The 27,439-nt window shown below is 43.4% G+C and overlaps 1 non-coding gene across 1 annotated transcript; it reads left to right on the top strand.

Moving 5' to 3' along the window:
* The first annotated feature begins 896 nt into the window (after positions 1 to 896).
* Positions 897 to 18,738, top strand: LOC113451920 (uncharacterized). The gene is made up of 3 exons (XR_015741559.1): positions 897 to 1,074; positions 11,489 to 11,605; positions 16,394 to 18,738. It is a non-coding gene; the product is annotated as an uncharacterized LOC113451920 (transcript).
* The last annotated feature ends 8,701 nt before the right edge of the window (positions 18,739 to 27,439 follow it).

Genomic DNA, 27,439 nt, shown 5'->3' with positions numbered 1-27,439 from the left:
AGAGAGAAGGGAGCCAAGCTATTTTCTAAAGCACCTGTAGGCCAGACAAGGAATAATGGATGGAAACTGAACAAGGAGGGATTTAACCTGGAAATAAGGAGAAACTTTCTGACAGTGAGAACAATGGAACAGCTTGCCCTCGGAAGTTGTGGGAGCGCCATCACTTGAGACTTTCAAGAAGAGATTGGACTCCCATCTGTCAGAAAAAGTGTAAAGTCTCCTGTTTGGGCAGGGAGTTGGACTAAATGACCTACAAGACCCTTCCAACTCTGATTATCTGTTATTTGAATAAAGAGGAGCGAAAGTGGGATGGTGTTTGCAGGAGACAATTAGTTCAATTCATTAGGGTGGTGATTTGTTCCAGACTTTTTGCCAAGTAATTGCTACTATAGTGGAAGATATCGGCCAGGCAACTCTCCAAGCCTAATAAAGAGCTATAGTTGTGAAATCTCTTGAAAGACTATTTGCCAGGACTTTGCTGGAGAGGAATTCACTTTAACCCAAAAAAAAAGGGGTTTTATGGGGATGAGGAGTCTGCTTCATGATCTTGGGAAGCCTAGGTCAGAACAATACTTGAGAAATATTGTTGAAAAATTAAACTCAAGTGTATCACTTCCAGAAACTTAGCTCATAAATGAGTCTTTCCATTTCATTGTTATTGTTGTTGTTGTTTTGATGCTAAGAACAGAATATACTCTTGAAATCTGTGGAACAAAGAACAGCAACAGAACTGGGTCAAGAACAGAACACTAATTGGATTGAAACTGTATTCTCATCTCATAATCTACATACCTTGTTCTCACCTCCTAAAGATCAGGTGTGTCTTAGGCACCATATTCTTCATCCCATTGGTTGATCCCTGTGCCTGAATGATAATAAAATCTTGATCCGCATATCTCCCATCCCAAGATCTGTTTGGAAGAGTGTCAATTCCAGAGTTAGACTGGGCTCTTCTGTCTGTATCAATTCTGTTTTCTTGACAAGCTCAGTGCCTCTATCTCAATTTGTTGAGATTTACCAAGATGAAGAATTTTGTTCTTCTTGCGTTTTCTGTCCTTCTGTTCTGCACAATTGGTAAGTGTCTTTTATTGGTGGTGGTGGCAGCAGGTGGTGGTGGTTTCGGTTATAAACATTAAACAAAGTAAGAAAGCCACAAAAGAAAAGCAATGGCAAATACCTGAAAATATTGTATAGACCAGATCTATATGCAAGTGAATGGAATAATCTGGTGTAACATTTCAATTTATAGTTGTGTACATTTGAATCGGTGATTCTAATTGAGATTTGCGCTTTGCACATTGCTTGCTACCTAATGTCAAATTAGCATTAAAGTCGTGGTTTACTTTTTTTTAATTCTGCAGTTCTGATCTTTAATCCTCAGTACCCATAATAACCATTTCCTCCCACCAGACAACCGAACAAGTTGATGCATACCCAAGTGATTGGAATTAGAGGTGCCTCAAATGGACTGGTGAACCAGTTAGTGACAACAAAGAGATACAGGAAAAAGTCTTGGTGCCAATTAGTGTTCCTATGGCCTAGATCAGAAGTCTTCAAATTTGACAGCTTTAAGACTTGTAGACTTCAACTCCTAGAATTCCTCCTCCAGTCATGTTAGCTCAAGAATTCTGGGAGTTGAAGTCCACAAGTCTTAAACTTGGCAAGTTTGAAGACTCTTGGCCTAGATACTGCAACCATAGTATAAGTAACTTTTGTGTCTGGAAAGGAAAGCCAGGTGGCATAATTCCCAAACACAACTTCCATGTTATGTAGTTAGCAAGGAAAGAGCTTGTTAGATTTTAACTTTCATCGTTTGAATCTTCCATGGAACAAATCCTTTTCCTAGATAATGGAAGTGCAAATTTTTCAGGATTCTACAAAAAATAAATCCTATGCGCTAATGCAGAAATAACATATAGGACTCTAAAGAATAATTGTTTGCATTGATTAGAAATCTCAGAGTATGATATATACATTTTAATTATAAGCTGCCCAGAGTAATGGATGGATTAATAAATAAATCAAACTGATAAAGTTTTTTTTAATGGACATAGAAGACTCCATTTCCTGAACAATAATTCCAAAAATGTTGCTCTAAGGTTGTTTCTCTTAAGTCATGAAGGCCTAATTAATTGCACAATAAAACATGAACTACAATAAAAATAGACTGTCTTTTCCTGCTGTTTCATAATTGTAACTAACTCTTGGGAATCGGCCCGGTTATATGGAAGGGGGCATTCGCCATAAAATATTTCTATATAATTTAAAATAGGCTTCACACAATTAAGTTTGGAGGGGGAGTGAGAGATGTCCACAAAATGAGCCAAGACTGCTCTGCTGAAAAAGAGAATATCTGCAGCATTTTGGGGGTGAGATAGGAGAATTCGACACAGTGCTAACAGTTATACAGTTATACAGTCCCCAGGTTCAGGGGTGACATTCAAAAAATTTCCCTACCAGTTCTGTGGGCATGGCTGTGGGTGTGGCTTGGTATAATAGTAATAGTAACTGGGGCAATTTTTTTACTGATTCAAATCGTCCTACCACCTCTCCCAAGATGGAACGAGGTGGTTGAAATTCAACCCTACCCAGCTTGGTGTCTTCCAGATGTACCAGACAAGAAAAACCTGCAGTCTGGACTACTGCAGTGACCTGTGCAAGGAACTGTGCTTGAAGACCACTTGGTGCAAAATGCAATAGCATTGGGTAGTAAATGGCTCTGGTTACTTGGTACACATGACACCAGTACTTTGGGAACTGCATCAAGCTCCAATATGCTTTCAGATGCAAGTCAACATGCTGGTCATTTCCTTTAAAGTCCTTTATGGTTTGGGACAGTGACGTAGTCTTGAGGTCCAGGAGAAAGAATGGCTCATTTTGTAAAGTGTTAAAAACTCTTAGTAGTACTACAGAACTCTTTGTGGCTTCTGAAAGATTCTCCCTCTCGAAATCATATTGTCCTCGATCTTACAGATTACAGATTAATAGAGTTGGAAGGGACCTTGTAGGTCACCTAGTACAACTTCCTGCCTAAGCAGGAGACCCTACACCATTTCTGACAAATGGCAGTCCAATCTCTTCTTGAAAGCCTCCAATGACGAAGCTCCCACAACTTCTGAACTTCTGAAGGCAAGCTCTACCATTGGTTGATTGTTCCAGGTTGAATCTCTCCTTGTTCAGCTTCCATCCATTATTCCTTGTCTGGCCTTCAGCTGCTTTAGAAAATAGCTTGACCTCTTTCTCTCTGTGGCAGCCCCTCAAATATTAGAAGACTGCTATCATATCTCCCCTGGTCCTTCTCTTCACTAGACTAGCCATGCCCAGTTCCTGTAACCATTCTTCATATGTTTTAGTCTCCAATCCCCTAATCATCCTGGTTGCTCTTCTCTATACTTTTTCTAGAGTCTCAACATCTTTTTTTTATAGTGTGGTGAGCAAAATTGGATGCAGTACTCAAGGTGTGGTCTTACTAAGGCTTTAGAGAATAGTATTATTACCTCACTTGATCTTGATTTTATCCCTCTGTTAATGCAATTTAAGACTGCATTGGCTTTTTTCCCCTAGCCTTCTACAAAACCGGTTCTGTGAACATGGCTTGATGAGTGTGGTGTGGCTTGGTGGGAGTGGCTTGGTGGGTATGGCAGGGTAAGGATACTGCAAAATCCCCATTCTCTTCCCACCCCACTACCCTGTTTTCCAGCTCCATTCTCCTGTGCAAGGCAACAAAAGAAGACCCAGCCGATCAGCTGGGACTCGAGAGGCAGAGAATAAATACGGGCGGGGCCAGTCAGAGGTGGTATTTGCTGGTTCTCCGAACTACTCAAAATTTCCACTATCGGTTCTCCAGAACTGGTCAGAACCTGCTGAATACCAGCTCTGGGCCTGGGGCCCTCTGAGTGTGAAGAGACCTGTTGTGCAGATGAATGTAATGATTCTATCAGCTATCAGCATTTTAATTTCTGTATATTGGTTTTCATTGTTTAGCCCTCTTCACTGTCCAGAATAACTTCTTGAAATGGGTCATTATATAAATTGAGGGCATAAATAAATGAAGCCCTATTCTTGCTTAGAACAGCAAGTCAAAAAATGTATTTGTTATATTTATTATTTATTTATTTGTTTGTTTGTTTGTTTGTTTGCTTATGTGCAAATTCAAGACCACAACTTGGCTTCTTTGTTAATGGATTCTAGCATAGCTATGAAGTTGCTTGTTTAGAACAATATCACATGCACGGCTTCTAGTTATTTGCAACTTCAGTTGATCCCTAAATTGCAAGCATGCAGGAGGAGGAAAGGTTTCGAGGTGGGATGACCCACCCACTTTCTGCTCCACATTGGCTTCTCTGCTTACCACATTATGGCAGACAATGCAGGTGTGGATTTATGAGCCTTTATTGTGGCTGCCTTCACATTTTGCCTCTCTGTTGGCTCCATTTCCTACTCTGAAATCTAGCCGAACTAAAAATGAAGTCCGAAATGTATTTTAATTCATCGGTGGCATTGCCCTTTCTGCTCTTTCTCGGGTGGCCCACAGCAGAATGAAGATTCATTGGCACGTAAATCTGAGATGGGCAGTGTAAAAACATAACAAATAAAGATAAATAATCTTGTGAGGGAGCCTAGATTGAGATTTACCTGAAATCATGCAGAGTTCCAGGTTGGAGTCAAGTGAAACTTGAAACTAGGTTCTCTCCAGTCTAACCTCCAACATCAAAGATTGCACCCTACCAACAAAAGGACCTCTTGCAAGTCCAAAGAAAAATGCTGTTGGTCCTCTCACTTGGTTGACCAATATCTACTACTCCCAAAGTTTCCCTGAAGTTTCATTATGAGTACTCATGCCTACAGTACACATACAGGTAATCCTCCACTTACAACAGTTCATTTAGTGACTGTTCAAAGTTACAACAATACTGAAAAAAGTGACTTATGATTGTTGCAGCATCCCTATGGTCACATGATTAAAATTCAGATGTTTGGCAACTGGCTCATATTTATGACAGTTGCAATGTCCTGGGGTTATACGATCAACTTTTGCGACCAAAGCCAATGGGGAATCTAGATTCACTTAACAATGATGTTACTAACTCAACAAATGCAATGATTCACTTAACAACTGTGGCAAGAAAAGTCATAGAACGGGACAAAATTCACAACAAATATTTCACTTAGGAATATAAACTTTGGGCTCAATTGTGGCCCTAACTCAAGGACTACCTGTATCAATTTTAACAACCAATTTAAGGCAGCAGTTTGGCTACTGAAATTAAGAGTGCTACCAAAAGTAGAAAAAATAATATTGTATGCTAAATACTAAATACTAGAAATACTATATAAGCAGAGACGTCCCCTCCCAACAAAATGCATAGAGTCAAGGCTATGGTTTTCCCAGTTGCAATGTATGGCTGTGAAAGTTGGACCATAAAGAAGGCTGAGCGCCAAAGAATTGAGGCCTTTGAACGATGGTGCTGGAGAAGACTCATGTGAATCCCTTGGACTGCAAGGTGATCAAACCAGTCAGTCCTAGAGGAGATCAACCCTGACTGCTGTTTAGAAGGCCAGATCCTGAAGATGAAACTCAAAGACTTTGGCCACCTAATGAGAAGGAAGGACTCCCTGGAGAAGAGCCTAATACTGGGAAAGATTGAGGGCAAAGGAAGAAGGGGACAACAGAGAATGAGGTGGCTGGCTGGAATCATTGAAGCAGTAGGCATGAGCTTAAATGGACTCCAGAGGATGGTAGAGAACAGGAAGGCTTGGAGGAACATTGTCCATGGGGTCATGATGGGTCAGACATGACTTTGCAACTAACAATAAGTAGTTGTTAGTAGAAGTCCACTTTGAAATAAATCGGCAATTGTTGCTCATATCTCGGGACCCACAGCCTGAGAAATGGATTCTGATTTTCCAAGACAGGCAGGGCTAAATCTATTTTCTTGCCAATACCACAATTGTCTCCCACTTAGAAGATTAAGCAGCTTCAAGAGATCCTCAGAAAGTCTCATTGTTCCTCCCTCAAACAAATTGACATCATGTTCCAAGGGCTGCACGGATGATGAAACACTATTTGGCAGCCTTGCCAGAGAGCAGCTACCTGTCTTTTCTGACTTGCATTCCAGTGGATTTTTTTTTTCCAGCATTCCTTTTCAAGCCACTGTTTGCAAAAGATCTGGCTGGTCTCCAGCAGGAATTTTCTCCACCGTTGCCAAAAAAAATTAAAAAGCTGAAAACATGCTTCTACATGAACCTGTCGCCTGTTAAGATCTTATTTTCTGGCTGTCTTTGTTTTTCTAAGACAGGCTGCTGATGAACTGTCCCCTTGGATTGCCTTACCTGACATTATTTTTGCTATTGTTCCTGCTGCCAGCCTAGCCCAGTCTATTTTATTTAAATGATAATAACAAAAACAGGCATAACAATCACCTTAAATCAGCGGTGTCAAACTCAATTTCATTGAGGGTTGCATCAGGACTATGGTTGACATGAGGGTGGGGGGGTCGGGTAGCCATGGCTGACTGGGTGGACCTGGTCAACTTGACACCACTCCCAAACTGCTGGCATGTTTCCTCTTCGCATTGAGTAGACCAGGCCGAAGCCACACTGGCCTGATGTTTCCTCTTTGCACTGGAAAGACCAGGCCAAAGCCACACTGGCCCGATGTTTCCTCTTTGCATTGGGTAGATGAGGCCGAAGCCATGCGGGCTACCCCCTTACATTTTCCAGGACAGTCCGCAGGCCGGACCCAACCACATCACAGTCAGATGTTGTGTCTGACCACTGCCTTAAATGCTTCATTACACCTTTTATTCCCATGGGCTCCTAGAGCTTTCAATATCTATATTTTTTTCATGTTGCCATCTTCATCATTGTTAATTGCTATTAAGACTTCTGGGAAAGGGAGAATGGAAAAACCTCATCCGGAAATACATTGCTAAACGATGTGTAGAAAATAGGATAAGAAAAGACAGGACATGTGCCTAGCGAAAACTTTATCATGCAATTGCCTTGTCCCAGGCAACAGAACAGAATATATAAGACACCTTAATTTTTTGGTTTTTAATCCTCTCATGTCTTCCTCCCAACAGTTAGTTTCATTGTTATCTTTCTTTGCTATGCAATATATCCATTGAAAACAGCTGCATGATACATGTATGTGTATCATCATCTTCATCATTATCATCATCGCCATTATCTATCTAGTGCAGGATGAAGGCCTCTTCCACATGTTTCCAACCTATATGGTCCTGAGTTTTCTTTTGCCAATTGGGCCAGGGGTGGGATTCTACCAGTTCGGACCAGTTTATGTGAACCCTTTGCCCCGAAGATCAGCTGGCAGCGAACTGATTCGCTGAGACGAGCATGTGAGCCTGCCAGCCTGCCCCTGCACTTTATTTCCTTTTTTTAGAGCACAGCTGATTCGTGTGGCAGAGTGTTTTGCCGCGCCTCAGCTGTTTGATTCACAGGGACTGCAGTAGAAGGCAAGTATTAAGAGTTTTTTTAAACCTGGAGCGCGCGCGTGCGATCACCGAGCCAGTTGTTATACTGGTGGAATCCCACCCCTGAATTAGGCTCACAATGGTTGCTGATGTCATCGACCTATCTTTCTCTTTCATGGATGCTTTTTATCAAGAGGGATCTATTCTATGACTGCCTCAGCCCACCTGCCGTCAGTTCTTCTTGCTATGTGACCAGCCCATTTCCATTTCAATTATTTTCCTCTCTTGATGGCATCATATACTACTGTTTGTTCTCTAATCCATGTGAGGGTCTTTCTGTCTTGTCTGGTGATGTTGAGCATGTATCTTTCCATGGCTCTTTGTACCACTCCTAGATTTTGTATCGATTGTGAGGTTCGTATCCAGGTTTCACTGCATATGTTAGAGCAGGTAGTACAAACTGATCGAAAATTTCTTTTCTTTCTTTTGTTTTTCAGACATGGGGGAGGTTGTTCTTGAAAATTATGCTTAGCTTGCCAAATGTATGTGTATACGTATTACGTGTGTGTGTGTGTGTGTGTGTGTGTGTGTGTGTGTGTGTGTATGCTCCCTAAGAAAGGATTTTTTTAAATGACCATCAGAGCATTAGTATTTTGTATATTATTATTAACATGCTCTGATGCTAAGGAGTTCTACTTTCCCTTCCCACCTGAAAAGAAGTCTGTTCCAAATGCAAAACACAAGCAGAGGAGAGGAGTTTCAGTTTCAGTTTTAGTTTTACAGCACCAAGCAGCTTTAGTACAGAATAGTTGAGCTAAGCCACTCCCAGGCTCCTTGCTGTCTCCTTCTTGCTCATACAGCAAATACTGTTTCAGTTTCCATGTTTCAGTTTCCGAACAGTCCTCAACTCTTTTACATACTGACAGGATGCTAGCCAGATGAATACCAATAGATGCTGGTAGGCAGAAGCACAATTTCCCCCCCTTATTTTTTTCCCCAAAAACTATGCTGGATCACATAGTTTCATAGCAAAGCATGGGTATAGAGCTAGTGTTTGTGTGTATGTGTGTGTGCGCGCGTACACACCATGGTGCTGCAGTGGTTAAAATGCAGTACTGCTGGCTACTTCTGCTGACTGCTGGCTGCCTGCAGTTTGGCATTTCGAATCTGACCAGGCTCAAGGTTGACCCATCCTTCCATCCTTCCGAGGTGGGTAAAATGAGGACCCAGATTATTTGGGGCAATAGGCTGACTCAGCTTAGAGAGGGCTGTAAAGTACTGTAAAGCGGTATATAAGTCTATGTGCTATTGCTGTATATTTCAAAGGAACAATAAAGTGCAAATTAACAACCTGACTAGAAAGTGGGAGATCATGAGTTCATATCCTGCCTTGGCCATGAAAGCCAGCTGGATGACTTTGGGCAAGTTACTCTCTCTCAACCCAACCAATCTCACATGATTGCTGTGTGGGGAAAATAGGAGAAAGAAAGTGCGTTGGGCTTATTCGCCACCTTGAGTTACTTAAAAAATAATAAAGATGGGATACAAATAAATAGATTAAGAGAGAAAGGGGATAAAGGAAAAGTTTTAAAAATGACAAACAATACATAACTTCCCTCTCATCCTCTAGAAACTGTAACAGTGATCTCCAAGCTGCAAGAAATTTAGTCAAATTGTTGTCCCTAATTAAAGCAATAGATTTCATCACCTCAGCTAGCTCTATCAAATCCATTCTTCTATTGTGGGTAGAGGTGGTATTCAGCAGGTTCTGACCAGTTCTGGAAAACCAGTAGTGGAAATTTTGAGTAGTTCGGAGAACCTGCAAAACCACCTCTGACTGGCCCTGGCCCCATCTATTCTCTGCCTCCCTCCCATTGAATCCCAGTTGATTGGTTGGGTCTTCTTTGGTTGCCCTGCACAGGAGAATGGAGCTGGAAAGCAGGTTAATGGGATGGGGAGGGAATGGGGATTTCGCAGTATCCTTCCCCTGCCATGCCCACCAAGCCATGCCCACAGAACTAGTTGTAAATTTTTTTGAAGCCCACCACTGATTGTGGGTATATGCTTCACCTATCTTTGTACATACAATATCCTTGCAACTGATGTAATGGGTAAAAATCTCAGTTATCCAGGCATGATTGTCCCAAAGATGTTTTTTCAGGAAGCAACTGATCTTTCTTGCTTTTTCTTTTGAAGACATTTCACTTCTCATCCAAGAAGCTTCTTCAGCTCTGACAGGATAGCAGGGAATGGAAGGATTTATATTCCTTGCAGACAGCTGGTCATTTAAATCCTTTTAGCAGGTGCTTAAAGCACTAGGAGCTGTCAGAGCTGAAGAAGCTTCTTGGATGAGAAGCAAAAATGTCTTGGGACATGTGTAAACATGTTTCCATGTTGTCTTTCCACTTGTTTATCCATCTTCCCTATGTTGAGCTCCGAGTTCACCCAGAGCCCATCAGCTCTGAATATGCCACACAGCAAGTCACCTTATCTCTGCTGCTGCCGGATCTGTATTTCTGCTTGTGTGCTGGCTGATGGCTTTGGAATGACTCAGCAGAGCTGAGGATTGATTCTGCAACAACTGCAAGGCTGCAGGATGGATTCTGCAACAACTGCAGGGCTGCTGGAACTGGCTCTTTACTGATGTGGTGCATATTGTTAAAGAGGGTTGGGGCACATATAGGTGGTAATTAGGACTTAGGTTAATACATGGTGAAGGTGGCACCAGGTGAGGATCAATTATTGAGGGTCGTAATAGGGTAGGGATGTAGACATGTTATAGGTTTAATAGCATTTAGGGATAATGGCAGGGGTAGGATTCTACCAGTTCACACCTATTCACTAGAACCGGTTGTTAACATTCTAATCAGTTTGGAGAACCAGTTGTTAGAAGAAATTACTGGCTTAGTCCTGTAAGGAAGGCAGGAAAGAAACATTCTGGTGTTGCTTACAGAAACTGCCTCTCCGTTAACCCTTATTACATTCTTGGCAGGACTTGACTTCCTATCTCAGGAACTTCTCTGGAGTTTTTTCCCCCTCCTTTGCTGGTACTTTGCTTGCATGGAGTGACTATTCAAAGTTACAATGACACTGAAAAAAGTGACTTATGACCATTTTTCACACTTATGACTGTTGCAGCATCCTCACAGTCATGAGCGGGCAGGTGAGGAGATGCATGCCTCAATGTGAGTGATGTTGAGTTGGCCAAGCCCAGCCAATAACATGATCAGCAAGCCATGCCCACCAACTTAACCACACCCAGAGAACTGGTTGTTAAAAAATTGGAAACCCACCCCTGGTTGCAATGTCCCACCATCATGTGATCACCAATTGCGATAAGCAAAGCCAATGGGGAAGCTTAAAAACCAAGTTCCTAACTCAACAACAGCAGTGATTCACTTAGCAAATGTAGCAAGAAAGGTTGCAAAATGGGACAAAATTCACTTAACAATGGTTTCACTTAGCAACAGAAATATGGGGGTCAATTGTAGTCATAGGTCGAGGACCATGTCTACTTGCTGACTAATGCTGGACCTAACTCTAATGGCTAGGGCAGTGATGGTGAACCTTTTCGGCACCCAGTGCCCAAACCGGAACATGCATCCATGCACCTGTGCTGGAGTGCTGGAAAACTGAAGACCTGGCTGGTGCACGCATGCCTGTTTTGGGTGCATTTTGGGAGCTGTTTTCAAGCCATTTGGGGGCTATTTTCAGCCCCCAAAACAGCCTGAAAATGGCCTGGAAAATGGCCTGAAAAAGGCCTGAAACCAGCCTGGTTTGGGGGCAATTTTCAGGCTGTTTTCCGCTGCCTGTGAAGCTGGATGGCATGCATGTGCGTGCCTGAAACCAGATGGTGGTGGCAAAAGTGCCCATTGACAGGGCTCTGCATGCCACATCTGGCACACCCGCCAAAGGTTCACCATCACAGGGCCAGGGAATGCCTTGACCTCATGAAGGAAAAAGGCAGACTTTAGCTGTTCAGCTTCTTTAAAAAAGCTTCATGATTTGATCATTCCGGATAAATAATTCTTTTAAAATTTCTCTTTTAATAGCTCAAGGTCTTGTTTGCAACGTTTGTAAATACAAAGTGGGCTTTGTGTGTTTGAGATCTGGAGAACCGTGCAAACCTAAGGATGGCCAACTATGCGAAGTGGCTGAAGTTTATTTAGGTATGAACAAATCCAATATCTTTCTTTACTTTATTGTCATTGCACCTCATACAACGAAATCAAGCACTATCTTCAGTGCACATCATGATCATGAAAATAAACACAAACACACATCCTCCATACTCCACACATTGAATTGAAAACCCGCGACACCACATCAACACTGCACTATACAGTAGAATTCAGTAGAGTTACTACCCTGGGTTAGAAGCTGTTTTTCAGCCTATTTATCTTTGTTTTTATTGTCCTGTACCATCTGCCAGATGGTAATAGTTAAAAAAAAGGGTGCCCAGGATGAGATGGATCTTTGAGAATGTTTTGAACTTTCTTAAGGCAGCAGGAGCTATAAAGCTCTTCCAAAGTGGGGAGAGGGCAACCAATGATCTTCTGGGCAATGATGTTAACCAGAGGTGGGATCTGACAGGGTTAACTACCAGTTCGGTCATTTACGAGGTTTGGTGATTTATGATGTGTTTCCCTGCATGCTGCGTGGGCGCTCCTGTAAATCGTCATCAGCATGCTGCATGCAGAGAAGCAGCCTTTCAAAAAAACCCCTTTCCTGCTTTTTTAACTGCAGCTGTGCCTCGCATGGCAGAGGAAGTTGAAAAAATCAGTAAATAAAGGTCAGATAAGAGCTTGGGTGGGCGGGTGGGCAAAAACATCAGCAGACATCAAACCGGTTCTATGTCTGCTGCTCTTCAGAGCTACCAGTTCTACAGAGGTGGACAGAACTGGTAGAAACCCACCCCTGATGTTAACCCTCTGGAGTTAACTGCTCTCCTATCTGCCACTGTGCAATTGGGAAACCATACAGAGGTGCAATAAGTTAAGATACTCTCTATGGTGCAGCGGTAGAAGGTCACCAGCTGTTTTTCACTCAGTTGTTGTTTCCTGAGAAGTCTCAGGTAGTATGGTGATTGAGGCGAATGCCTAACCGCATCGCTGAGACTGAGTGTGGGGTCTGGGGCCAACGGAGCTACAATCTACCTCAACCGGGACTGCTGAAAGATTTTAGAAGGTTCTGAGAACTGAGAACTTGCCAGCAATCATGAGAGTGAGCCAGGACATCATCCCAAGCAGAGAGCCTAAGACTCTATTCCGTAGGACGCCATTCCGAACGGGTGAGACCTGAAAGAACTGGGACTGGCGGATAATGAATAGGATGTGCAAAGATTAAAGAGCGGAGAGTGCATAGTGATAAGAGCCGACACAAGCTGTGAATAAATGAGAGCGGAGAGTGGATAGCGGAGAACGGATACAGATAGGAGCTGGGACGAGCTGTGTTTAGATGAGAGTTTGATTCAGACACTTACAGAGAGACTGATTCTGGGAGTGAAGATTGACTGGTGTAGTGTGTGAATCTGAACTGCAGAGAAAGAGATGAAACTGACAATCCTAAACACCCAAAAGGGAGTAGGGACTGGAGGAGAGCAAGAGACTGTAATTCTAAATGGCCACTAATTGGTGAGAATAAAGGAGACTCAAGGAGAATTGATAGTCTCCATATAAATCACCCAACTCCATTTAAATCACCCAGCTGATTAGTCATCCTGAATTTAAATTCCCACTCAGCTGATTGGACCACCTCCACTAAACCCCAACCCAAATCTCATCCTTTCCAAACTCCAAAGTAGATGATTGGTGAGCTCATTCAAATCTTCTCCATTTAAATCTATCAAAGAGCAATGCTTCCTCTTTAAAACAAAAACAAAACAAAAACCAAAAAAACGTGGCTTTAAGGAAAAACAAAGGAACTTTACACAACAAACCACCAATACTTCATTACCTCCACTATTTCAGTACCTCAAGTCCAAATATTTATAGATAATACTTTGTCTATAATAATTGATTTATCATATAATAGTATAATAATTAATTGTTAAATGACCACTAATTTACTGATTCATTGAATTGATAATTTAATACTGTATCATTGATTATCTAGTCGATTGATTGATTGATTCTTAGTAATGATTGATTGATTTTTAGTAATAAGTAACCTTACTTTTGATTTGCTCTCTAACTTATCAATTAACATTTATTAATTACCAACATTCATTAAGTAACTGTCTACCTATCACATTAATTAATTATTGTAATTGTTTAGTGTACCATTGTCATTGACCATGCCAGCCAGAAACTCCAAATCCTCCACTACCAAACAACAAAGAAATAGTATCTTTAACAATGACCTCCCAGACTCCTGTACATGCTTCAGATGTCTTAAAACCATCAATGAAAGCGAAAATAACATCAAATGCTACCTATGTGACAATCAAGCCCACCTTGCCTGCTTAAACAAAGATGTAGCTGATATCCTAAAAGCATCAGATACATTCCCTGATCTATGTCCATCATGTTTTCCTAAGCTAAACAAACCAAGTACCCTGCCTGACAGTTGATAGCATAGAATCACTCATGCACTCAATAGAAAAATGCTTAGCAACACATTTTGAAACAATTATACATGAAAGCCTAATTTCTCTTGAAAAAAAAATACAGCACTGATAAACAGCTATCTATCAGCTCAAAATCAAATCCCAATCCAACAACCACAACCACAACTACTACCTCAACTATAATCACAACTACAACCAAAAATAACCACCAAACCACAACCACAAATAATTATTATCCCATCAAATAATTCCACAAATGATATTTCCTTACTCATCAGAGACATCATGGAACATGATCAGAAATGTCCAAATGCCATCTTATTTGGTCTTGAAGACACCAACAAATCAGATGACATCACCAAAGTTCGTAATAACATAAGCAACTCAAATACAACAAGCATCTCTCCTGAAGATATCATTGAAATAACCAGAGGTGGCCCTGAGTTCAAATACAATGATGGCTCAGTGGCCCAAAAATTTTGTAGAGTTGTATGCAAAAATGAGTCCAGCAAATGCATATTCATTCATACAATAAATGCCATTGCAAAAACCAATCCCAACCACAAAAAAACTTTGCTCAAGACCAGACTTATCCATACTGCAAAGAATCCACCCCTGTGAACTCTGCAATTAACTCAAAAGACATCTAGACAATGGAGAGAAGAATCTGTACATTAACTACCACGCTGATTGTATCGAAAGTAAGTCACACAACCCACAACTCCACATCCATCCCTTCCTCATCCAATCCACCATCACTCAAAACTAGGCACGCACGTCCCTAACTACCTCAATTCCAACTACAACTGGTCTTAAATGCAAGCTACTCAATGCAAGAAGCCTTGTGAATAAAATACCTGAATTTCTCTTCTTACTAAATATGGCTAAATTTGACATCATATTTGTCTGTGAAACATGGCTCAATGCATCTCTCTCTGACTCCATTACCACAGTAAGAAACTAGCATGTTTACTGATCAGATCGTGAAATCTGTAGAGGAAGTGGTGTTGGTATCTCTTATAAAAAGTCCTTACATCTAAAAAACATCCAAGTTACCCAAGAGCTTGCTCTTCCTGAGACCATCATCTGTGAATTGTCCTTAAATATCACATTTCAGTTCTTACTATGTTACAGAGCACCTGATTATGACATTGAACATGTAAACAAGCTAAATACACTACTAACATGGGCAACATCCTACCCACACACTTTAATATATATGACAGCTTTGTTTAGAGTTACAATAACTTTATTGTCACTTTGAATGTACACCAATGGGCATACATTAAAATGAAATTATGTTGCAGACAGCTCTCAAAGAATCTCCACCTTTAATATAAACATAAACATGACAAGATGAATAAATAAATACAAAATTATGCATGTACCCACATAATTTTGTATTTATTTATTTATTTATATATATAAAATTTCCAAACAATAAATACTTTCCAATCAGATAATTTAATAATAATAATCTCCAATCAAATTTCCAATCATGTAATGATCTCCACATCAGCTCACAATTGGCATCTGATTTGTGTATTGTATGAAGTAGCATAAACCTTCTCCAACCAACCAGCTACTAATCCAATAAATGTAGACCAGAACTAAGCCTCCAGCTGTCCCAAAGGTGGGTTTTTTTTTCTTCAAAAGACAATTGGACTTTCTTGGTTTTTTTTCTTTCAAAATGTTTCGCTTCTCAACCTTTGGGATAACCATGAACTAGATGATTGCGAATCTCCATAGACGTTAAATTTCTAGCTTTCATTAATCCCAGCCAAATGGCAAGCTTTATAGCAGGGGTGTCAAAGTAGATTTTATTGAGGGCTGCATCAGGTTTGTGTTTGACCTCTGAGGGATGGGGTGAGCGTGGCCAGGGTGGGTGTGGCCAGAGTGGATGTTGCCAGCCCAATGTCACTCATGTCGGGGGTGCCTGTGGTGTCCCGAGCACTCTGCCAGAGAAAATGGGCTCCCAAGCTCCATTTTCAGCTGTAACGTCCTCCTGCAACCCTCTGCCAGCAAAAACGGAACTCCGTTTTCACTGGCAGAGGCACTTTGGGCCGGTCCTTCACTGCTTCCAGGGCAGCCCCACAGGCCAGATTTAAACACCTTGCAGGCTGAATATGGCCCACAGACCTTAAGTTTGACACCTCTGCTTTATAGGTATTGAACCAAGTATAGCAAACTGGAGATTTGTATGCATCGATTGAGTGAGGATGTGCAAATAGATGTGAGCCAGTCTAAAAATATATTGGGGATTTGAAGGGGGGGGGAAACACTCCAGAGTGTCTCCAGGAAGAGACTAATCTGTATGATGCAGAGATGTAATCTCAGTTTTTTGTATCTCACGTTTCTGTTTTGTTTTTGTTTTTTCTTCTCCCCTCAGCTGGCTTTCTGTTCTTTAGAAGATACGGGTGTGGTGAATATAGAGAACTCTGCGGCAAGACTGAGAGGAGGGACACTCCCTTTAGAAGAACCTACAAGCGTACGTGCTGCAGCACTGACTTATGCAATAAGGATTAAGCTTCAGCTTCCAATGTTTAGCACAGCTCAGTTTGGGAAGGCGGGGGAGAGCTGCAATGCATAAAGGTTGATCCTGATGTGTTCTCTCTCTTTTTTTTCCCCTCTCGGCTTAAAAGAAACACCCAAATTGTTCTCTCATCCCCTTGTCTTGTTGTTGTCCCTAATTACGCAAGGACATGGTCTCACCTTCCAACACTTTGTGATCATAATGGCAGCTCACACATCATAATGTGAGCCCTTCGGAAGAAACATGCTAAGGCCACCTGCTTTCCGGGGGCTCACTTAAGTCATTTTTGAGGTTGGATGGCATCTCCTCCATGCCCTCCGGAAAAAATATACGGCTTTAATCCACTATCCCAAAAGTGCTTTTTCAGGAGGCAATTGGACTTTCCTGGGTTTTTTCCACTTATCATCCAAAAAGCTTCCTCAGCTTTGACAGGACAGTGGGGAATGGGAGGATTTATATTCCTTGCAGACAGCTGGTCATTTGCATCCTGTGAGTACAGGGCTGTCAAACTCAAGGCCTGTGGGCCGGATCCAGACTGCAGAGTGCTTAGATCTGGCACCTTGGAAACAGTGAAGGACTGGCCCATGGTGCCTCTGTCAGCAAAAATGGAGCCCCCTCCCGAGCTCCATTTTCGCTGGCAGAGGGTTGCAAGAAGATCTCCCCATCCCCATCAAGGCCACCACAGGTGCCCCCGACATGAGTGATGTCAAGCTGGCCATACCAACCCTGGCCACATCCACCCCGGCCCTCTCAGTCCCCCCCCAAGGTCAAAAACAACCCTGATCAATGAAATTGAATTTGACACCCCTGTTTTATAGGGTCATTGAAGCACTTTAGGTTTATCTGTGTCCTCAGGACTTTTAGCTATACAATTTGGGATGGACACCCTTTGAATGGTGCTGGAGTAGGAATGGATTTCTCCCCCCACAGATCCTCCCCGCCCCCCCAAATTGCAGACTACGGGAACCAGGAGCACTACTTCAGGTGAACTGAGGATACAGACAGGGGTGGGTGTATGTTCGCAGACAGGGTGTATGTTCGCAGGGGTTCGGGCGATCCTCTAGCTAAGATCCTGTGTGGTTTGGCAAACCTGCAAATCCTACCCCTGGCTGGCCCTGCCCACCCCCCACCCCCCAGGAGTCCCCACATGGCCTGTTTTGGATGCCAGGTAAGTACAGGGACTGTGTGGAGGGTCAGGGAGGGTGAAAAATGGGCCTCCCAGAAGTTCTGGAAGGTCAGAAATGGGTCCGTTTCTGGTCTCTGGAGCCCAGGGGATGACATTTTCACCTACCCAGAGGCTTGGGCAAAGCTTCTGGAGCCCGGGGAGGGAGAAAATGCTCCCTCCCGCACCGTGGTGCAGGAGGCCAACTAGGCCATGCCCACCATGGCCACACCCACCCAGCAACCAGGAAGAGAACCAATTGCTGACATTTTTGAAGCCTCTAGATACAGATAAACCTCCAAGTGCTTCAATGACCCTCTAAAAGGATGCAAATGACCAGCTGTCTGCAAGGAATAGAAATCCTTCCATTCCACACTATCCTGTCAGAGCTGAAGAAGCTTCTTGGATGAGAAGCGAAACATTTTCAAAAGGAAAAAAAAAGTCTTCTGGGACTTTTGAAAAAAAAAAGCACTTTTGAGACAACCATGACCTAGATGAGAATCTCTACAGACCTTTAGTCCACTAAGGACTCAATTGATTATTGTATTTGGTAGCACCCTGAATTTCTGCTCCAAACCAAACCCTAAAGACACCATCCCCTTGCTATTATTTCTGACTCCCTAGAAAATGTTTAAGCTGCAGCATGGACTGTGTTTGCTTGATGGCTTACAAGTCACCTAAATCCATAGACAAGACATTATGGGATGGAATGGAGACATCCATAGAACGAAAGTGACCGAAGGAATGCCAAAGTGCATACACACACACACACGCACACACAGTGTGCACCGCAACATCAATGTACTTTTGTCTACAGCATCGGTGGGGAATGCTTGTTAGGTGATAAAAATGAAAGATGCTTCTTTCATTTTTGCGACATCTGAACTTATATAAGGATCTTGTATATAAAGAGAAGAATGTGCTGGCTTGCCTTTGTGTTCTGTATTATTGCTCTTTTCGTGTAATGCTCTGATATTGTACAGCTTGCTATGCTAACCTCTTTGGCTTGAAGGAAAAAATAAAACTGATTAACTGACCATTCCTCTTCCATCTAAGCTTTTTTTCTTCTCCAAGCCAGGATTTGGTAGTTTGGCAAAAGGATCTTATGATAAGTGATTCATTCACCAATGATTTCCAATTCCCAATTATTTAATGGATGAACAGTTGATTATGAACCATCTAGTCATTGTCAAGTTGTAGTGACCACATAGCCCTTCAGCTCTTCCAACAGCATCCTCATCACAACTTTAATTCAGTCCTTCCAGCTTGCTGCTAGTCATCATCTTCTTCCCCTTCCTCCCACCTACCTTAACATAGGAGTTGGGTCTTTGCAGGGTCCAATCTGGATCAGTCACTGGGACCAGAGAGTCTTTGTATGATGTGTCAGAATAATTTGAGCCTGGTCAATTAGCAGAAGTCTCAAATTAATAAAAATCCCCCATTGGGTCTGAGCCACATCCTAATTTCACTTTACCCTCTACCAACAGTCTCTTACTTCCCATTAATGGGTACCCTGTTTGGGGGAAACGAATTAAATCTTGGAACCTATGAATACCTACTTTCGGACCCAGGAGAGACATTATTCAGAATATTTCTGGAATGACCATTGGTTGCCTCACCGGAATGTGCGAAGAGTTATATAAATACTAAGGCTGTAAGGGCTGCATATAAACTCATGCATATAAACTCATGTTAAAGTAAAGTTAAAGGTTCTCCTCACACATATGCGCTAGTTGTTTCCGGCTCTAGGGGGCAGTGCTCATCTCCGTTACAAAGCCGAAGAGCCAGTCCTGTAGGAAGACGTCTCCGTGGTCATGCCACCGGTGTGACTAAACACCACAGGTGCATGGAACGCTGTTACCTTCCCACCAAAGGTGGTCCCTATTTTTCTACTTGCATTTTTATATGCTTTCAAACTGCCAAGTTGACAGAAGCTGGGAGAAGTAACAGGAGCTCACCCCATTACGTGGCGCTAGGGATTTGAACTGCCAAACTGATTGCCAAGCTCAGGGTCTTAGACACTGAGCCACTGTGCCCCTAAATATAAAAAATATAAATATAAAAAATATATTTTAAATACTCATGTTAGGTTGCTACAAATTACAGCTGATCCGTCTTGCAAAGATATACTCAGAATTAAAGAAGAATGATGGCCATTCTGCTCTGACTTTTAGAAACAAGAGTGCTCTAGAACAGGGGTCTTCAAACTTGACAACTTTAAGACTTGTGGACTTCAACTCCCAGAATTCATCTTCCAATCATGTTAGCTCAGGAATTCTGGGAATTGAAGTCCACAAGTCTTAAAGCTGTCAAGTTTGAAGACCCCTGCTCTAGAACATCCCTTTAAAGGGGCCTTCCTGTGGAGCTTTGAATCGTTTGCATAGCTCTAACACAGGGCTGTCAAACTCATGGCCTCTTTTTTAATTACAATTTTTACTATTATAAATATTTATTCTTTAGAACTTTATTGGCTTTTAATGCTATGAGCTGTCCAGAGTCACCTTGAGGTGAGATGGGTGGTGAGCAGATCTAATAAGTAAGCAAGCAAGTAAATAAGTGAATAAAATCTAGTCAATTCACATAGAAATCAAACTGGCTAGACATGCTGCCCTCCTCCTACTGCACTTTCGATTATCTGTTTACTTATTTCTAAACCTATGGGGTGGCAACAAGTTTCTATAGTTTGCTGGTTGTGTTAATGGGAAATTCCAAGACCTGGTATGATGTCCCAGTGTTTCTGGAAGATAAGAATATACGGAGGACAAAGGAAAGTAGCATGATTGCATGTGCATCCATAGGCAGAGGCTCAGGATGAAAGCATTCCACATACTTGGCAACTATGCCTCACTTTTCATCATCTCAAAAGAATTGCTTAATACATGTTCCTGCACATTGCAAATGATCTTTCAACGTATGCACACTGTTCCAATCTAGGCATGAGAACACAACCAATTGTTACTCTGGCACTAGGCTCAGGTGCAACCTTTATTGCATGAATAAGTAAACAGAAAACAGAAAATTAGTTTGAACCCCTGTAAACTGAGGTGGGGACAGGGTGGCTCAATGACTAAGACACTGAACTTGTCGATCAGAAAGGTCAGCAGTTCAGCGGTTTGAATCCCTATCACCACGTAAGGAAGTGAGGTCCCATTACTTGTCCCAGCTTCTGCCAATCTAGCAGTTCAAAAGCATGTAAAAATGTCAGTAGAAAAATAGGGACTACTTTGGAGGGAAGGTAACAGCATTCCATGTGCCTTCGGCATTTAGTCCTATCGGTCACATGACCACGGAGAAGTCTTTGGACAGAGCTGGCTCTTCGGCTTTGAAGTGGAGATGGGCACTGCCCCCTAGAGCCAGAAATGACTAGCACATATGTGCAAGGAGAACCTTTAGTGATTATCTAGGCAAAGACATCCAGGTTGTCCAACGTGCCAACAAATATATTTCACACTGAATTTCTTTTTCAACAAACAATTAATTGCAATGGCTTTATTCCATTATTATTTGGGGAGGGAGGAAGGATATCTATTTCTTCTGAGTTTCCAGAATTCTGACATTTGATAAGATTCTAATTAAGTTGATGGAGCTGACTAATTTCACATATTAAAATAGATTAAACCCTACAAATGAAACTACTGAGGGGGTAGGCATATTAAGCTATGGTATGGTTTGTTAAATAAATCACGAGCAGATTTACACACTGAATTGTAAAAATCATTTTTTTTATAACTTATCCTAGCTTGATTCTTTTTTAAAAAAATGGCAAACAACGGGTTAGTTCTCAGAACTTCATCTATGGTGAAGGGGTTGGCTCCCAGAACTTCATCTTTGGCTTCATTAAACTTTATGCACATGTGGACGGATGCATGGATGCATGGGGAGTTATTTCAATTGCACCATGTTTTGAGCAGAGGAGCTAAATAAAGTTCACCAAAAAAAAAAAAAAAAAAGGGAGAGGTATGAGGGTCTAGAGTCTATCACCATCCATCCTCCTTCAATTGTTACCAATCCTCCTTCAATTGTTTAGCCAATTCAGGAAAAACATCTATATTTTGCTACCCATATACAAATAAGAATACCCATTGAATACTTCTTCTTCTTCTTTTTCTTCAGCGTTTGTCTCGCGCTCTGGCGAGGTCCGCTAATGTCCTTAAGTACTGCTTCCACACCACTCTGTCTACCACGTATGTCGGGTCTGCCTTCGCGATCTCTAGATCGGCCTTGATCGTGTCCATCCAGCGTTGCTTAGGTCTACCACGCGGTCTCGCTCCTCCGACAGTCACCTTCATTGCAGATTTGATGATGGATTCTTCCTTGCGCGCGGCTCACGTGGCGAACCATCGTGAGCCGGGACTGCCTCATGACCGTGGGGATGGGCACGGCGTTGAACCGCTACGCACTTCTTCGTTCCTGATGCGATCGAGTAGGGTGAGGCCTACCGACCATCGGGAGCATTCGCATCTCCATTATCTGGAGTCTGCTTTCGACTTCTTTGGTCATCGGCCAGCACTCTGCGCCATATATGGCCACGGGCGCACCACAGAGTTATAGATTTTCGCCTTCAGGCGCACCGGCATCTTCTTGTCACAGAGGACGCCCATGACGGACTTCCATTTGCCCCACGCTGCGTTGATCCTGGCTGCCACCTCAGTTTGTAGTAGGCCTTCTTCCCCAAGAGTAGTTCCCAGGTACTTGAAGGTGGAGGCGCGCGTAGCTCCTGCCCGTTCACGTGGATGGAGCCTGTCAATTCATTGTCAGTGGTTAGGTATTCGGACTTCTTTAGATTCAGCCGAGGCCCGAACTGCTCGAGGCGGTCGTGCCACTGTTGGACTAGGTGCTCGAGTTCAGCCTTGCACAGGTTGGCCAGGAACACATCATCGGCGTAGAGCAGCGTCCATGGGGCGGGCGTGTACAGATCGTGTGTAATGGTGTCCATCACCAGAATGAACAGCAGTGGTGAGAGAGCAGAGCCCTGGTGTACGCCGACGGTGATATTAAACTCCTCTGATGTCCCAGCTGCCGCTTTTACACGGCTTTTGTGACATCTGTATAGGAGTTGGACCCATTGTACGAGCAGCTCAGGCACGCCGTGATCTCGCAGTGCGTACCAGATGAGATCGTGCGGGACTCGGTCGAAGGCCTTTCCAAGTCCAGGAAGGCGGTGTGGAGCGGGATTTTCTTCTCTCTGTGAGCCTCCATCAGCATCCGCACACCGAAGATGGCGTCGGTGGTGCCGCAGTTCTTGATGAAACCGGACTGGTTGACGCTGATGTCGACGATGTCCCGAATGCGCTTATCAAGGACGCATTCGAAGATCTTAATAGTGTGTGACAGTAACCTGACCGGTCTGTAGTTGGAGCAGTCCGCTGGGCTGCCCTTTCCCTTCCAGATCGGAACAGTGGTACTGCGGTACCAGTCGTGTGGCACTTTTCCCGTGGAGACGATGTTGTTGAACAGCTCGCACAGCCACAATGCCGAGCCCGGTAGTGCCTTTTTCCAGAAGTCGGCAGGGATGTTGTCTGGTCCTGTTGCCTTACCGTTTTCATGGCCTTGATGGTGTCGGTGACCTCACTGGCATAAATGCCTGAGACTGGGCCTTCAACTGGGTCACCTCGCGGGGTTCGTGGGTGTGGAACTCCTCGTGGAGATCTTCTCAAGTATTGCCGCCACCTCTCGGCAGCGTCTCTGGGGTTGACGATCAAATTTCCCCTTTCGTCGTTGATCCCATGAAACTGGTCAATGTCCAGGGTCTTCCTGTGTCTGCTTTTGGCTAGGCGGTAGATCTCATTCTCGCCTTCTCGCGTGTTCAGCTTCTCGTAGATGTCATCATAGTGAGAGCTTCTGGCTGTCGCTACTGCTTTCTTGGCTGCCTTTTTGGCCGCCTTGTATTCGCAGAGCTTCTCGCTGGTCTTGTCCTGGAGAAAGGCCTTGTAGAGCCGTTTCTTCAGGTGTACGGCATCTTGTACTTCCGGTGTCCAGAGCCATGTATCTCGCTCGATCGTCTCCGTCCTGGCTTGGTGCAACCAAGCTGTTGGCAGCCGGCAGTGTGAACAGTGCTCTTCAGCATGGACCACACTTCCTGTGGCCCGTCGACCATCTGCAGGAACTGCTCCGGTTTGATGAGGGGTCCCGCCATCTTCTTCTGGTTCCACCACTTGATTCGTGGCTGGTCTGCATTCCTTTTGTCAATCTTGGTCTTGGGCTTGGTGATCCTGATCTTCGCCATCAGCGGCCTGTGCTGACTGCTCGATTCATACGGGTACACCTTGGCGTTGAGCACATTTTTAGCGGCTCTTCGTCGTACGATGATGTAGTCGATCTGTGTGTGGTGGCTCCCGTTTCTGCTATGGTAGGTGAGGAGTTGAGATTCTCGCCTAATGAAGCAGGTATTCATGATGGTCATATCATGGGAGTCGGCAAAGTCCAGGATCCTCAGGCCATTTTCATTCGTATCGCCTGTGCCGTGCCCACCGTGGCACTGGTGTCCGTTTTTGTCCCGCCCTACATGACCATTCAGGTCGCCAGAGATGATGATGTCATCTTCGTGTGGGATCTGCCTGAGTTGGATGTCGAGCAGTTCCCAGAAGGTATCCTTCTCCTCCTCGTGACATCCGGTCTGAGGGGCGTGGCGGACAAGATGTGTAGGCGCTGCCTCTCGGTCGCTACGACGATTATCATCAGCCGTTCTGTGAGGCGCTTAACTTCTCTGCGACGGAACTTTGCCAGCTTGGACTGACAACCACAGCTACACCGCCGCGGTTTTCCTTACAGCTGGTGTATATGATCTTGTAACCGTCTATAGTCGTAGCCTTGTTGCCCTTCCAGTGAGTTTCCTGGAGGCAGCAGATGTCCAGCTTCCTGTCCCGCATGGCCCTGACGATCTCGGTTGAGCGTCCAGTCAGCGAATCCACGCCCAGGTGGCCACCTTGAGCGCCTGGCAGTCCTCTGTTCCCGCTTGCATTTTTTCACACGGATCGGGTAGTCTCCGTGCGCATCGGACCCGGACGCAGCCGCCATAGCTTTCTCACGGTGCAGGTGCGCCGTGCTTTCGCGTGGACCATTTCGTTGATTTTTGGCGCAGGCCAATGGTCTCCTGCGCTCGTCGGTTCCCCCGAACGTGGTAGCATTGGACGTGTGTTTTGTAGTGGACGTTTCCACCATGTTGATGCGGCATTTAAGTACTCCAGCCGGCCTGTCGCGTGGGCCTGTCGTCGGAGGGTCTGCTCTCAGTTACGGTCAGCGTTTGACAGCTTCGCGCATCCAGGGGACACCACTTGGAGGTGGCAGACCGCTCGTCCCCCATTGAATACTTCGATGCTGATATAACTGCTTAGTAGCATTTTTTGGGGGGGAGGGGAATGAATACACGGACATCTAACAATCTATTTGTCAGGGTTCCAGAAATTATCCGGTCCAATCAGTAACTCTGAGACAACCATAATCTCAAAGCGCTTTATTAGAACAGAAACTTGGCACATCTGTGGAATTCCGAAACTAAAATTCCCTTCCAGACATTCCACAAGACTCAACCTACACCCACCCCTTTTCTTTCACATCATAAATCATGTGAACCAATCACCCTTCAGCTACAATTCTGGCTACACCATAGAGAATGACTTGAAGGTTTTATATATCTATTTTGTCTACTGAGAGCTACTCAAACAACAACAGCCCCCTTTCATCCTCCACAGCTGTGTGGCAACTTTTAATAAGGTTTCCAAAGCTGACACCATTGACTGTCTTACTGTCTACTATTACTGTCCCTCAAGGAGGTTCTATTAATGTAAATGGAAGATGAGAAGCTTCATCTAGTTTCTGCAGGAGACCATAGCTGTGCTCAGTATATAAAGAGATCCTTGGTTCAGAAGAGTGATATCAACTTTGCTGCCATCTAGAGCTCATCTAGATTTTATAAACCTCAGGCATGAAAGTACTACTTAGATGGGAAAAGTTGATATTGCATGATTAACCAATCCCACTTTCACAAAAGATGTTTTAAGATTTATACCAGGGGTCTTCAAACTTGACAGCTTTAAGACTTGTGGACTTCAACTCCCAGAATTCCTCCTCCACTCATGTTAGCTCAGGAATTCTGGGAGCTGAAGTCCATAAATCTTAAACTTGCCAAGTATAAAGTCTCATTTATACTGATGGTCCACAACAGAAGAACCTACCATAACGTATGAAAGAGCAGTCACTCTGAGAGGGGCTATAAGGGTAGGATAAATCCAATTTTTTTTAACAACCTGGGATGATGGAATCAGGAGGGATCATCTAGGTCACCCAACCCCCTGCATAGTGGTGGAATTCAACCAATGGCTCTCGAGCCAATGTTTCTGAATGTTGAAAGCTGCAACTCCCAACTCCTGGGACTTCAACTCCCAGAAACCCTCAGCTTGCATGAACCTCAAGAGCCAGATAAGTTCTCCACAACTTTCTCATGAGGAGCTGTGTGACAACTAAAAAGACCAAAGAAGTAATCTTTTTTTACTATGAGAGATGCAGCTAGAGACTTATGATTTAAATGGGAGTGCATGTCAGAGTCCTGACACTGTGAGGGAGTCAAAGGGAACCCTGTCACTTGATTATTTCGCTGGTGAAATGCCACTTACAATACCTTTTTTTCATCATTGGCTTTGCTGTCTGAACCTTTGTCTCTACTTGACCATTGGACTGAGAATGGATCACTTTTAAGTCCATCTTGGAAATAAATTCCTGCATTGTTTGACTTGCAAACGAGACCTGATCTCAAATAAACTCACCTATAATAAACTCATCTCTCTTTCTTTTTTAAAAATCTTTTTGATATGCCTTGATACAGTAGTGGGCTGCAACCAGTTTAACAACTGGTTCTGTGAGTGCATACTTGGCACTTGTGAGCAGCATTCAAAATAAAGCAATTTGAAGCTCAGCTGCTTACCTTCTAGGGCAGCCCCAGTAAGTAGAACAGCTGAGGCATGGAAATCAGCTGTGCCATGTGACTCAGCTGAGCCAGAAAGAAGGAAATGTAGGACAAGATAGGGGAGGGTAGGTGGGCAGGGCCAGGTGATGGTGGGAACCATCGGTTTGCTAGGATTGGTCCAAACCAGCATCAGCCCACCACTCCCTTGATATTAAATATATTACTTGATGGAACATGTTGTTTTGAATTTTAATGCTTTTTAAAACTACTGTTTTAACATGTTTTGGACCTGGAGAGTCATGTTTAAAAAGTTTTAATTAATGCACTCATTAACTTAATCAAACACAAACATTTTTATGATTCAAATCATGGCAAAAATAAAGGAATAGAGGATGTTGATTTGAAGATATCTTTCTACATTTACATTTAGACTCTCAGAACATCATAACTGTTTCAGGATTAACATCAGCCATGAAGTGGTCTCATCCTGGCCAATGCAGCTGCAACAAAATGAACAGGGACACTGAATTAATCCAGGGAAGGCAGGAATGTTACTTTGAATTCTTGACTTAGTTTAGGTAAGTAGGGTGATTTTCCAGATGACTACTAGGCAGGGGTGGGATTCTATTGGTTTGGACTGGTTCAGGTGAACTCCTAGCTCCGATGATCACTTGGCTCTGAACCTGTCACTCCAATGATCATGTGGGGCCGCCAGCCCATTCCTGCGCTGTACTCACCTATATCTGCTCAGCTGATTTGTGGGGTAGAGTGAATTGCCATGCCTCAGCTGTGTTACTTCCTCGAAGTAACATCAAAGGTAATTTCAAAAACTGCTCAT

This window comes from Pseudonaja textilis, chromosome 2 (assembly GCF_049901715.1).
Source record: "Pseudonaja textilis isolate UNSWEBS1 chromosome 2, rPseTex1.2, whole genome shotgun sequence".
In the NCBI taxonomy this organism is placed as follows: domain Eukaryota; kingdom Metazoa; phylum Chordata; class Lepidosauria; order Squamata; family Elapidae; genus Pseudonaja; species Pseudonaja textilis.
This window is presented reverse-complemented; position numbering and strand designations above follow the sequence as displayed.